This window comes from Oculina patagonica, chromosome 2 (assembly GCF_052425735.1).
Source record: "Oculina patagonica isolate OP01 chromosome 2, crgOcupat, whole genome shotgun sequence".
In the NCBI taxonomy this organism is placed as follows: domain Eukaryota; kingdom Metazoa; phylum Cnidaria; class Anthozoa; order Scleractinia; family Oculinidae; genus Oculina; species Oculina patagonica.
The window spans coordinates 19,861,873-19,876,589 of NC_135759.1; the positions used below are offsets into that span (position 1 = coordinate 19,861,873).

At 39.7% G+C, this 14,717-nt stretch overlaps 1 pseudogene; it reads left to right on the forward strand.

Moving 5' to 3' along the window:
• Positions 1-11,899: 11,899 nt before the first annotated feature.
• On the forward strand, positions 11,900-13,438 carry LOC144641830 (neuropeptide FF receptor 2-like; annotated as a pseudogene).
• The last annotated feature ends 1,279 nt before the right edge of the window (positions 13,439-14,717 follow it).

A 14,717-nucleotide genomic window follows, 5' to 3' on the forward strand; every position in this document is an offset into this window, starting at 1 on the left:
TCCAAAAATCCGAGCCCCAGGCCAGACGCACTTGATCAGAAAGTACGAGAAACGGGAAGCTACAGGAGCGCTCTAGCTTTTGTGGGCGTCACAACAAATATTAGTAAATATTTTTCCACTCATCCCTAAACATTAGCCAACATTGGTTTTGTATTAAAACCATTAACTTATCTAGTCAACCAGTCAGAGATATAAAATTAAATGTATTAACCTATTAGGGCCAGGTTAGTTACTTATAAACTAATGTTTCGACATTCTGCCTGGTTTAAAATTCATACGCCTTTTGATCTAGTCGGCTTCGGGCACGCGTAAATCTGCGAACGTTTGGCTTTGGACTACTAGCTACTTCTAGCTACTACTGCAAATGGCAGAGAGTGAATAGGAAATAGAAGAGGTTTTTGAAACGGCAAAGAAAGGACTTAAACGCAAATATGGTAAGTTATAACATCGTCTTGCTACTATTGTCGCAATAAGCGAATGATTAAAAAGAGCTAGATAGCTAGCACAGAGCTTGCTATTTTTGTCAGCCATGTTTGTTGTACTTCGGACTATATCTGGCAACAAGCCACAGTAGCTCAGTTCCCGGAGCGTAATTTTACCATGCAAGCAGGCTTTCGGTGAATAACTTCACAACCTTATACCAGTCGTACACTGTCAAAATATTGGGATAGAAGGATAGACAGACGGATAGACTGTTAAACATTTGTTAGCTTTTGTTGTGGAAAGGACTAAAAAATATGTGTTACGTTTTCGCTGAACACCTACTGAGAACTACTGATTGAAAACGGCGCTCGTATGATTCTTAGCTATTAGCTACTATTTAAACTTATTCAGCATCTTGCGACTTTCACATCTCGTGTATATATGCATGGGCCCCAAACATGAGAAGTAACTTAAGAAATATATATTGATGAGTCATTATAGAATGATGCAAGTTTTTTCACAACCATGTTTTTCCTCTTTGTGTTGAAAAAAAAAACATAGATGCAGAAAACAGTGATGTGAGCACTGATAGCGATTTTGAGAGGAGGGCTCACTCAAAGAAAAAAACTTCACGGAGAGGAGAGGGTAAGTACAACAGTTTTGAGCTTTGTTGTAAAAAAAAAAAATACACCCGACGGTCAAACAAATCTGATGCACAGATATTTTAAATTTCCTCTATCTGTCTTTATGTAGCGATAGCCGCGAAAGAAGACTATCGCCGCTCGCGTGTTCTTCCATATTATTAAAGGATAGAACGATAGCTGCCTCAATGGACTAAAAACCGCACAATTTTATTCCAATAAAAATAAATAAAATAATTAGAACTATAATTGTTTTGAAAACCACTTATATTTTTTTCTCTTTTTCAGAGTTCAGTGATGTGACCAGCAATGTAATTGTATCCAGGGTATCTGCCAAGAGAAAGAAGTCGCACAGGAAGAAAAAAAAAATCACGGAAAGAAAAACACGGAGAAGGTAACTTTAGTTGAACCTCGTTTAAAAAAAACATATCTTCGTTCTGCCGCATAATATAGTCACAGTATTATAACTATGGAAGCAGCTAAGTTTTGAGCACCCACGTATGACAGCATTTGGTTATATTTAGCTCTTAGACGGCAAGCTCGAGGTTTCTATCGGCTGATAGTTGGTGAGGAGCAAAGCCCCGAGCCAACTATCAAAGTCGATACAAAACTGAGAGTGAGCCGTGTTACTGTTTTTGCATAACTCAGTGGCTGATCTATTAAACATAGAATATCGAAAAAAAAAATGATTTATTGATGGTTTTGATTAATGTTTTCTGGCTGTAATGCATGAAAAATTGTGCGCACGCTCCGAGAGCTTTCTATCGATCGATATTAGGTGCCCGTGTAGCCAATCAGATTGCGAGTTTGCCAATAGTCAGCTGCTGGGCAAAAGCTTATATTCAGGTATTTTTTTTAAAAAAACAACATCAACAACAACAACTTGTTAACTTTCAACTAAAACAATACGTTTAGATAGACGTTTTTTTAATGTTATTCTGTTTTCTTAAAAAATAGAATGAACCGTTCTGTACCAAAAAAGTATTTATTTTAAGGTTATCTTCATTTGCAGCAGACAAAAGAAAATCAAAAAGGAGAGAAAAAAAGAAAAAAATGAAACCGGTCACAGATAGCGAGAGCAGTTCCGAGACTTCCGAGACATACCACGATGATCCAGCTGCCGTTGATCACGAGAGCGTATACGCACAAAATATAACTTGTGATGCAGCTTTTAAGTTCTTTAAGGTTGGAAAGGCTTCTCCGTCACTTGAATTTACGACAATTGTCCGTTTAAAGAAAGATATTCTTCTGAGTGAACTTCGCACACTCCTTGTAAAGCAACATATGGTTAACGTTGATCTCTTCAAGAAATTCCCAGCGTACGACGTTCATATTCATGTCCATAGAAAAGACAAGAAATATGCTGCCCATACACCACAGCAGTGGCAAGAAGTCCGCGACCTTCTAGCACGTGGTTTCTCCTTGATGGGTAAGAGAAAAGCTTATTACTTCGACGTATGTATTGATTGTTTAGAGATGACTGGTATATAAGAAATAGCTGAAGCAAATACACACGCCCCACCTTACTGACTGATACTACGAGTGTTTCTTGCACTCAATCCCAGCAGCATCGGTAAACGATGCAAGGTGCTTTGTTGGTGCGTCTTGTTGAACTGAACCAGCGCTTGGGCGCCAATTTAAAACTTAGTTTGACTTGAATTTTAGTTAATTCGCTGTCTTTCGAAATTAACTATGACTAATTCACCTTCTATTACCTGAAACACTTTTTATGACTTCTTTCTTGTAGAAGGGGGGTTTAATCAAGAAAATAGTGTTATAATTCTTTAGTAAAAATATCTAACAGTCCTTCTTCATTGTCTCTTATTTCATATCTAGTTGAAGTCAAAGGTAGGCTATTAGAAGGCAGTGCCCCTTCTAAACATCCGAAAATTAGAAACAGGACTCCCGTTAAAACCAGGACAAAACAAAATGCGGAACTGGAAAAACGTTTGAAAGAAGTAAACCACGCCCGCGACTCTGAAGCCTTCGTGGAAAGGACGCCCGAACAAGAACAATTATTAAATGAAATGAAGAAACGTAAGTTTAGAAGCACTATAAATGTATTCATTTGATATGTTTTTAAGAGTATCTCAATTTTTGGTTATAACGAGGGGAAGGGCCCAGCCTTGCGCCGGATCGTGGTGCCTGGACTTCAAATCAGAACTAAATAAAGCACTGCTTTATGCTATGCACACAAATGAAAAACTATTTCGATCACTGTTCGGATCTCATTACTAGCTTTTGTTTAATGTGTTTTTTTTTTCATTGATTTACTTCAGGTGTGCAGAAGAAGTTTCCCCAAGCCTTGTTCATTAACGAAATGAAGATGGTTTGTAATGACTGCAAATCAACGGTACTAATAAATCGGATTTACTACGAGGACTACTTTGAAAAAACTAAGAATAATATTGCTGTATAATTGTACGTATAAATCAGCACGTTTTGTTAACAGCAACAGTTATTGTTCAACTTTTGACTGCCACTACACCTGTATGTTTAAAGCGGCAAATAACAGACGGAGAAAAACACGCGTTAACATTTTGAGGAAATCATTGCATTGCAATGTCATAAAATGCAATTGAAATACGTTTCCCTTCAAGCGTTCCATGTGCTAGCTTCTACTACAAAGTGCGTTGTAGACATTTATAAAGCCTGCCGTAATCTTACTTCTTTGGAAAATGTAATCATTAATGTCTCTCGTTTCATGGAATCGTTATCAAAATACAGCATTTTACATCCTCGCATCTCTATTTTTCCTCTAGAGCATGTCGCCAATGGTCGTTGCAGTCGACTAAAGAATAAGCGGAAAAAGGGAACACCATCGACATCTGGTCAAACATCTGTGACGTCCTGGCTAACACAGTCTAAGTAATTCGTGACGAACTTTGTTTGATTCATTACTAGAATAGATTACATTCAGAGAAGCGAGGAACAAAGAACTGGAAATTTTGTTTGTTATTTGAGAGTTCCGAATCGTAGCACTGTGTAACTTCATGACACTACATTTATTGTTTGTCACTGATTAAAGGTTGTATGAGAAGTAACTTACCCTGATTTTGACGTAATTCGATGTAAGAAACTTTGAACTTTTTGCTCAAGCAAAAACACAATGTTCTTTGTTATTAAAGGTATTTTGGAATCATAGTATTGACTCATTAAATGACATACATCTGAACCAGGGATGAAAACAAAAGCTTGTAAATTGGCGTTTTCAATAATATAATTTCAATGAAAAAATTCAGTAACAGGCAGCAGGCATCCAATACTAACATATACGTTTCTATTTTTACCAAATTAGTTCTGAAGCGTCAGACAATGATGAAACCAGTGATGCCAATAGTACACCTTCTGTGGAGGAGACAGAGTCTGATGCCAGCAGCGGCATCGAAGCTGAACTAGACCCAGCAGCTAGGCTTCTAGATCAAGAAGTCCGTTCAGGTCGCCTATCACAAAATCACCTGTTTTATCGGCTTGTATTGAATGCCCTTAAGTTTGCTACTGAAATAGGTAATCCCATCAACCAATTTAAACACGACCCCGTCGTCCGTAGCTTTTGTGAAACTATTAAACGAAGTGGGCACTGGCGCACATTCAACCTCCTAACCGGAAAACGAATGCTGGGTAAAGGTCGTGGATCTAGCCATCAATTTAACTGGGAGGATTACAACATTCCTTTGCCATTGCCATCGAATAACAAGCAAGGGTACATCTATGAAAGTGGCTTAGTTCGGGCTTATGTCATCTCTTTCCTTGAAATGGTATTTAGCTCAGGAAGTACAATTATGCCTTTGTTATCAAACAACAAGATTCAAGTTGTCCCAGTTTCTTTAGCCAAGGATGGCTTTACACTTAAACCAGGTTTTCAAGTTGATCAAAACACGATGACGATATTGGGAGGAAAGGACGTTTATACATTAGATTACGTCAAGGAAAACCCCACTTTGCCGCACGAATCCTTCAAGGACAAGTTTGTCACAGAAGCTCAGATTATGGGGATAACTTCTCTTGACAACAAGTCCGCGCTGATCATTGGTAACGACTTCACGGGTAGTACCGGTGATGGTGAGTCTACCATGAACTGTCATGCAAAACGAATTCAGGAGCTTCAGCAGTGTCTAAGCTGTCTTCGCGAACTGTGTGCGAAGAGTGTTTCTCCGCGGAAAATGTTTGCGACACATGCAGAGAATTAGCGCATACTCACTGGGCTCCGGCATTAAGGCGTTGCGACCGTTGTGTGAGGAAAGATCTACAGTGTTCTAGGATAGCCTGTTTGAACTTGGCAACCGGCTGTCAATCGATGTTCAAAGCTGCACTTGAACGCCTTGATGACGAACAAAAAAACGGAACAATTGACAAACGACTTGCTCTTTCTGCTCCCAACCCGGATATTGTTCACGCTGGAAAAAACATTCACCGCTCACATTCCAACTGGTTTCTATTTGTTGACAATGCCCGTTTCAGCACCGCAGTGTTGCGAACTGCAAGAGTTGATTCATCTCAGTCCAAGGAATTGTCGGCTGTCATCACAGACATGGCGTTGAGAGGCAGAGACCGAATGGACACCACATATGTGGCAGAGTGTAACTCCAAAGCAGTAGTAGATATAATTCAGCGCATGAAGTACCTAGTTCATACTTTAGTGCCAGAAATGTTCTGGAAAGAATACGGCGCCAACAAAAAAGGTTGTTTGGAACACCCCATTTCTGTTTGCCTTGGCAGTTTCGGCTCACTTTACTTGGTCGACCCGGCCCTATCCCCCACCAGGGGGCAAGGAACTAAGAGAGTTACTTGGTCGACTTCACTGCTGGTAGCGTAGTGAAGGCCAGACTTCACAATCCAGTTGATGTTCAAGTTTTGTCTCGCAGCATGAAAAGTCCTACGAGTGTCCTTTATAACAAGGGTGTGGTTTTCGTTGCGGAAGAAGAGGCCGTTTTGTACTTGGACGTTGGCAATGTGGTAAGGCTAAATCCGAAAGTCCTCCGGAAGCCACAGCTGGAATCCGAACTTCAGAAAAGAGGACTCCTTGGTCCTGGGGAGAGAAAACCGGTTGCTGAAATGAGATCAACACTTATCCGTTGGCTGAAGGCAAATGTACCACAAACGACACGAGATGATGGTTTTCAATCTTTACTCGATGGGATCAGACCATTGGCCTTAACGTCTAATGAAGAGAGAAGTGTAATTTTCGTTTCACAGCGCAACTCCTCGACAATTTTGAAAGTTACAATCACTTGTACCGGTGCACGCCTTTGTGGAAATGCTGAACCCTTCGTCACTCTTCCTGGAATGGCATCTTGCACGGGTCTAGGTTATAGTGAAGAGACAAGAGATCTGTATGTGGCTGACTCACAGGATGAAGGTGGAATTTACATGGTAGATACAACTATGGAAGCGGGCAGACCATCGTACGTTAAGATACTACACAATAATCTGGCGGATTGCGGAAGAGTTTACGATCTGGTAGTTAATTCATCAGGAGAACTGTTTTTCACGGATGTGGATAGGCGGCGGATTGGGAAACTAGTCAACGGGAACACCGTGGAACATGTAGCGGGATCTGGACGCGACGAACCGCGTGATGGCTGCCAGCAGACTGTCTCTTTTGTTCAACCAACTGGTCTGTGTTCGGAGGGAGATTCACTGTATGTAACCGACACAGGAGCTGGCGCCTTGAAATTGATAACGCCAACCAAACCAATGGCCAAGTTCATGGAAAGTGTCAGCGCCCTTTACTGGTCTAACGGAATCCATTCTCCTTCGCAATCAATTGACAGCTGCATCACCTCCCTAGAAGGATCGACAACGTACTTCGAGAAGGCAGTCGACGAAGCAATTAAAAATTGTGAGGGGAGGAAGACGGTAGAGGGTCCACATGGCGTTCCGGCCTCTAAGACGATAGGGAGTGTACGCATGACACTGGAGGCGTTGAAGAAGATCAAGAACATCATAAGTGCCGTAAATCCAGCATATGTAGCACACATTCAACCAAAGGCTCATGTAACGCTTATTGTGGAACACTTCAACTCAAAAATGAGAGAAGTTTACGAAGTTCCCACCGTTATGCAGTTCGCATACCAGTTCCCCGATGCCGTGGAGGAAACAGTGAAAAGGACCACCAACTGTGGTTTCAGTTATTTTACAAATAGGGACAGTTATTATGAGGTCCCAGAGGGCATGGTGACGTTTGAGTCAATGGCAAAGGTACCAAGACCAACAAAGATACCTGGAAATCGAGAAGACGTGCTGAATTTGCGAAAATGGGCAAAGGAATATGGGCAGGCCACAAGACAGTTAAGCGTCAGAGCAAAATCAACCAAAGACAACCCAGGAACACTTCCTATATCGGCCTATGGTCGCCGTACGCTCGACAGAAATCCATTAACGACTCTTGAAGAGATGCGTCAGGAAATCGTAGGATCAATGCCAACAACTGAAGCAACTGATGAAGAGGAAAATGAGGTTGACATCAACCACACTTCTGTCAACTTTGATGGATCTGATGTCGGTGAAACAGAAGCTAACATGGTCCTGGTTAAAAATTCTGTCATTCTAATTTCTCAAGATGACCGAGTGTCAGATTCATTTTTACTTGGAAGCCTGGCACAAGACTGGCGCAGAAATACTATGGAGACGGTGAGAACACATGTCTATGCTCCTGATGAAGAAGATTGTTTGCTTTTTCATTACGAGTTTACTGGGCTTGTGAGAAAAGCAAACGTTGTTCAAGAGGTCGACACCGAAAACGATAAGTTGATGTATTTGGATAATGATTTTCACATGGAAATAAGCGATGATTTATATCACGAGTGTCTGGATCTGGTGTACGACAGAGATGAAGCAGGCACAGCGGCTACTGCCACTGAACCAGCAAGAGAAACATCTGCAGGCCGAGTACTTCGACTCCCTCACCGTTTCCGGGAGTGATACTACTCTTCCCAGTAGACCGTGACACCCACGAATTTTTTTCCAGTCTGCCGCCTTTTAAAACTTTACCGATCGCGTGGTCACCAAAACAGCTATCACGTGATAAGAATTCAGTCGCCTCGAGTTCAAATAGACTCGTGCCAAACTACACTCAGAGAACTACTCAGCTACACTCGTCAATGCGCTGCCAAATGAACTATGAAGCAAATGCCAAGTCTTATCGCATAGACTCGTGCCATTCTCACTCGTCAATGCTCTGTCAACTGAACTATGAAGCAAATCTCAAGTCTTATCGCATAGACTCATGCCATTCTCACTCGTCAATGCTCTGTCAACTGAACTATGAAGCAAATGCCAAGTCTTATCGCATAGACTCGTGCCATTCTCACTCGTCAATGCTCTGTCAACTGAACTATGAAGCAAATGCCAAGTCTTATCGCATAGACTCGTGCCATTCTCACTCGTCAATGCTCTGTCAACTGAAATATGAAGCAAATGCCAAGTCTTATCGAATAGACTCGTGCCATTCTCACTCGTCAATGCTCTGTCAACTGAACTATGAAGCAAATCTCAAGTCTTATCGCATAGACTCATGCCATTCTCACTCGTCAATGCTCTGTCAACTGAACTATGAAGCAAATCTCAAGTCTTATCGAATAGACTCGTGCCATTCTCACTCGTCAATGCTCTGTCAACTGAACTATGAAGCAAATGCCAAGTCTTATCGCATAGACTCGTGCCATTCTCACTCGTCAATGCTCTGTCAACTGAACCATGAAGCAAATGTCAAGTCTTATCGCATAGACTCGTGCCATTCTCACTCGTCAATGCTCTGTCAACTGAACTATGAAGCAAATGCCAAGTCTTATCGCATAGACTCGTGCCATTCTCACTCGTCAATGCTCTGTCAACTGAACTATGAAGCAAATGTCAAGTCTTATCGCATAGACTCGTGCCATTCTCACTCGTCAATGCTCTGTCAACTGAACTATGAAGCAAATGCCAAGTCTTATCGCATAGACTCGTGCCATTCTCACTCGTCAATGCTCTGTCAACTGAACTATGAAGCAAATGTCAAGTCTTATCGCATAGACTCGTGCCATTCTCACTCGTCAATGCTCTGCCAAATGAACTATGAAGCAAATGTCAAGTCTTTACGCATAGACGCGTGCCATTCTACACTCCAGAAACAATTTCTTTCACAATGATACAAGGATACACTTTCATTGGTGGGTTGAGCGCTTCCAACATCACGAGGTAAGTAATGAGCAACATTTCCAAAATAATTTTAGTGTAGGTCTCTAAATCATTTGGGCCAAGAACAGTTCAATTCTCAAACGGTTGTCGGGTACCCATGTACTATTACCATGACATGATTTCCTCTACAAAGTGGAAATTACTGTTTCCTATATCTATTTTACATAACAATTGTAAATGCAGATTTCGGCAGAGGTAAATTTCTTAATGTCTCGTTTCGGATAAGCTTGCGAATAAAAAATTGAACGTCCCATTGGCGAAATTTTGAGATCCAAATTTTCAAAATCCGAGACTCCGAGATCCAAATTTTCAAAATCCGAGACTCCGAGACCGTCATATTTCGAGAAATCCGAGATTCCGAGACGCTATTTTTAAGCGCCGAGATTCCGAGACTCGGCGTAAATTTGCCGAGACTCAACATTTTTGAAAGGCCATTCGCCACCCCTCTAACTCACTCAAGTCGAATTTACATTCCATATTTTTGCTTCTTTCACAGATGCATTCGTTTGCGTCTGGCGATCGATCGTTTCGAGTGTTTGGGAAAGGAAACGACTGCTACCTTACGAATGATAAAACGATCTACTAACCATACAAATTAAATTTTGAGGAACGAAGTCTCATAATAAAAGAATAACACGTATACTGTACCCAGCTGTGTAACATATTGTAAACTCCTGGCGCGACTGCTAAATCTTTCTTCGGCTAGTCAGGGCAGAATGATACAGAGAGACCACCATATCCTTTACAGAGATACTGACTCTTTTGATAAATTTCCTCTTCGCTTCATGACTTTATCGTTTCATTTGTGGCAAGGAAGAGCTTGTGCTGAGAACAGCGATCCTTGAACTGCCGACGGAACAGAATTCGTTTCTTCTTGCGTTTTCATCAGAACGAATAGCTTTACTATACACATTGAAATTTCGCTTCCATTTACTCTGCGAAGCTTCACCAAAGGAAATAGGTGTATTTGTTGCAGTTTCGTTTGCGCAATTGCCTTTGTTTGACTCAAAAGCCGAAATATAGCTTTCGCCAGCCCTCTTTGCTCTCTTTACGCCATAATCCTGGTGTCTTTAGAACCACTAAGTACGTCATTTCCGGTGAAACCGGAGCGTTTGGCCGCGCGCGAAAAGGACCCACTTCAAATTGCGAAATCCAAACTTCGAGGCTCAAAAAATACTAGAAAAAAGCGCTTTTGATATCTTAAACACGCATATTCGTGCTAACTAAGACATAAACAAGCAAATTAAGCAAAGTTATTTTTTACTTCATAGGCACTTTAACGATTGATTGATTGATTGATTGATTGATTGATTGATTGATTGATTGATTGATTGATTGATTGATTGATTGATTGATTGATTGATTGATTGATTGATTGATTGATTGATTGATTGATTGATTGATTGATTGATTGATTACGCATGAGTAATATCAGTCACCTACCCAGGCGTCCTCGTTAGAAAGATACCGTTTTTTGTTACGCAATCGAAAATCGCTCCGCTGGTGAAAATATACATAAAAACTCGCGCTTGAGAAAAAATTTCTGGCGAAGTGATTGCTCGCGCTATCAGAGCACTTTTGAATTAAGGTGCACGCTTACGTATACTCAATTTGATTGCGCGGCTCTGCTAGCTATGTCATAAATTTTCAAAATGTCATTGCGCCTAATAGAGTGACCCAGGCGTTGGCTGGCCTTATGTTTATTGTGCTTGCTACCTCATTCTTACTAATTTTCGCGCGTACTTAATTTCGCGAAAAATTCGAGAGTATTAATTTTCGCGATTGCAAGAAAAATTATAGGAAAAGTGTATTAAATTTCGCGATTTTGTCAGTGTTTTATGGATCATTTGTCAAAGACCAAGGAACCACTGGATTTACACGAAGGTCTGGCTCAATGTAAACAAGGAGCCTGAAAACGGAAACTTTAGTGACTGTACTAAAGAGCTCTTAAACTAATTTACAAGCTCGAAACAGTAATCAGAGGAAGGGTGCTAGTCATAAACAAGACGGAAAGATATTTATTAAGATAGATAGTTTTAGTTCCAAACGTTTAAAACTTTTATTGTTTTGATATAAAATATGGTATTAATTTTCGCGTGTTTAAATTTCGCGCAATGTTTTTTTTCGTGCGTACTAAATTTCGCGATCATTTTAAAATCGCGAAAATTAGTAAGAATAAGGTAGTACTGTTAGTCCCTGCTGATCAAGGCCCACACATGAAAGCCAGCCAAAACAGCTGTCCGAAGCTGCAAAACAACGTGTTTATTTACAGGATCGTATAATAATCATGACCTCCTAGATCCAATTAAATTTGCACCGTTTAATTATAACCTAAGTCATGAAAAAAATTATTTTATGTTCAAAGTGTTGTTTGAGTCCAAACTTCCTCAAATCAAGCTGTCGAAAAGTACTATATGTTAAAATAAAAATTTAAAATCAAAATTTTATTATCATAACAAAAAAAAAAATATTGTGTCAGCCCTGAACGTTTTCCTTTCATAAAGATGAAATCCTTTTATTAAATTCAAATAGTCTTCGACAAAAGTTAAGTATTTTTAGCGGCGTTTTTTGCTTCCCAAAAATGACAGGGTAAAGTGTCGGTGATAATTAACTAAAATTTTTAATAAAAATTACATTTTAGCTTGTATTGACGAGTCCATTAGTCCTTGGAGAAGTGACAGCGGAATCGATTAATTTCTCCAGGGAAGTCTTCCTAATGGTTATTTAAATAACTACGTCAATACTTGGTTGTTATTGGTTACCATTTTTGGGTTCAGAAACGATCTTATTGTTAACCGAAAGGAAATGAAGGCTTTTTTCAACGAACGTCCATCACCGTGTTCTTTGGTATCTAACAAAACTATGAACATTTCTACAGTCATTAATTTGCAAATTCAGGGGCTAAACTCGTGGTTATCTTTACTTACTCTCGGTATTTTTGTTTGCCTATTTCTTCTATGTCTCGTCATCGTTGGACTTATCGCTAACATAACTATCTGCATCGTGATGATTCGAGGCAGACGCTTTAGGAAACACCTCTCAAACTTTATGTTGTTTCACCTTGCGATTACAGATATTGCATATCGCCTGATAGTTGTACCTGCCCAGGGGACTGCTATACTGTTCCCGTTTGAAACCAAGCCGACAATGTTCTGTAAAGTCGCCGAGACTTTTATCCACATGTTCAACACGGCTGTTTTTACAAGTTTGGTGATCATCGCCTTCGACAGGCATCAGAGCATCACAAAACCGTTTCAACATTTGCACCACAAACCCAAATTATACCGATCTCTTTTGGCCGTTTGGGGATATTCCATTGTTTGCGCTCTGCCGCAGATGTTAAACGGTGAAATCGGAACGTACGCACTAAATTTCACCATTCCTTCCAAAACCGGATCAAACTCTTCTTATGCCTTCCACATCTGCAATTCGTCAAACGAAGGATCAAGTCAAAGAATAGTGGCTACAATTTATTTCACTCTGGGATTTCTCGTGCCGCTGATAATAATAACTGTAGCTTATTCCAAAATCGCTGTTTTCCTGTGGAGAAAAAGTCGTAATCGCATGGTAAATCAAGCCGCTCTGAAATCCAAAGGCAAAGCACTTCGCATGCTTGTGTTGGTAGTCCTTGGTTTTGTGGTCTGCTTAGGAGCTCCACAATTACATCGGCTTGATGAAATCGTTCGGTTTTAAGCGACCAAGCGGCAATTGACTCTCTCGCTATTATACTTCAACTGTCAAGTTCTCTTATCAATCCCATAATTTACGGGTTTTATTCTGCTGAATTCAAACAGGGACTGAAGAACTAGACATACCCTCTATTTCGTTGAGGCGTAGTTTTTTGTGGATGTCACATTACACTTTACTAGAACAGTGTTCACACGGATGTTCAAATGGTAATGGTTTCATGCACGGAAAGCGAAGTACAGGCTTGGTACCGCCTTTTCCTTACATTGTTACATTTACTAGAGAAATAGGATGTGTTTTCAAGTTTTTCTTTTCTTAAATTCTCTTCTTTCTTTTCTTGTTTTCCGTTTCTTTCTTTCTTTTGTTCGTTTCGCTGAGTGTATGGGGGCATTATAACTGAATTTGAATAAAATTTTAAGATCGAAGAAAGAAAAAAAAATTGACACACCACCAGACAGTTGACCCCCACGCAAGAGGCACTTCAGGTTGTAAGGAGACTAACTGGTGTCCGTCTACCTCCCGTGGGGCTTTTTTTTTTTGTTTTTTTTTTTTTTTTTTTTTTCTCTCCCCCTCCCGTTTTTTTTTTTTTTTTTTTTTTAATTTTTAACTAAAATATTCTAATATTAAAATCACATAAAATCTCCAAAATTTCTTATATCTTCAAATTTTACTAATCCTTTCAGAAGAAAATATCTTCTCCCAACATCCTCAAAATCACTCAAAAATTTACAGAACACCGTTAACATAGATATATTGGATAATAAAAGCGTTTTTGGATTCCTTTAAAAGCGAACGAGATATTTCCGTGAAACCCTTGTTATAAAGCAGGGATTAGACCTTCAGGTCGTTTTTACATCCCCCTCAATTTAAAATTCAGAACTGCGCTCTTTCTAAATACAGTCATTTTACGATTAGCAGCACTGATCTAACTTTTTATTACTTCCACTCTTAACACCACTTCTGCCAACATACAGTCCGCCCTCCTAATAAAACATGACGCTCTCCCGTCCATCCTTGTCTTAATTTTTCTTTTTATCCAAAGCCAGGAAAAAGGCTTCATTTCTAAGATTAATCCTTCCAACGCAAAACAGTCAATAGCTGGACAGCACGAGAAGCAAATGCGACTTTTAATTATCCTGACATTCAATCACTCAGTAGTATAACCTGCAAAAAATTCAAATTCTGTTATGGTTTTCCTAGATAAGTTAGTCGATATCGTTTTTATTTTAGAGTATTTTGTTGTTGTTTAATTGTTTTCATTCCCTATGGTTTTCGTGAGAGCAATTGAAGGGTTCAGGATGACGGAAGTTTTACCGAAAGTGGATCAGATAAGGAGAAACGTATATTTTGAAAAATTCAGGAAGATGCCCGAGGCATCAGTTATTCTTAAGTCCTTATCACCTTTGTTAAAACTATTTCAATTCCATTCTTGAAATGTAAATTAATTAAATAAATTTTTCCTTCTTATGGATTGCCTTACGTGTTTTCTTCTCTGTTCTGAGAGTATGGTAGAAGAGCAAAACGAAACGTCGCCATACCCCCATTCAAGATGACAATTTTTCTCCATGTACATGTATTGAACTGTGTAAATGAGATATAAAATTCAAGTTTGTTGTTATTGTCAGATTCAGTGGATAAAACACATCTGCGTCAAATTCAGTTCTTCCGACTGAGATGTCATTACATTGCTCTCCAATACAATGGAAGTGGGTAAATAATAATTAGATAGCAGTACGAGATAAGACAAATAACAATTAAAAGAAAGCTTGATAATTTCAAAGAATA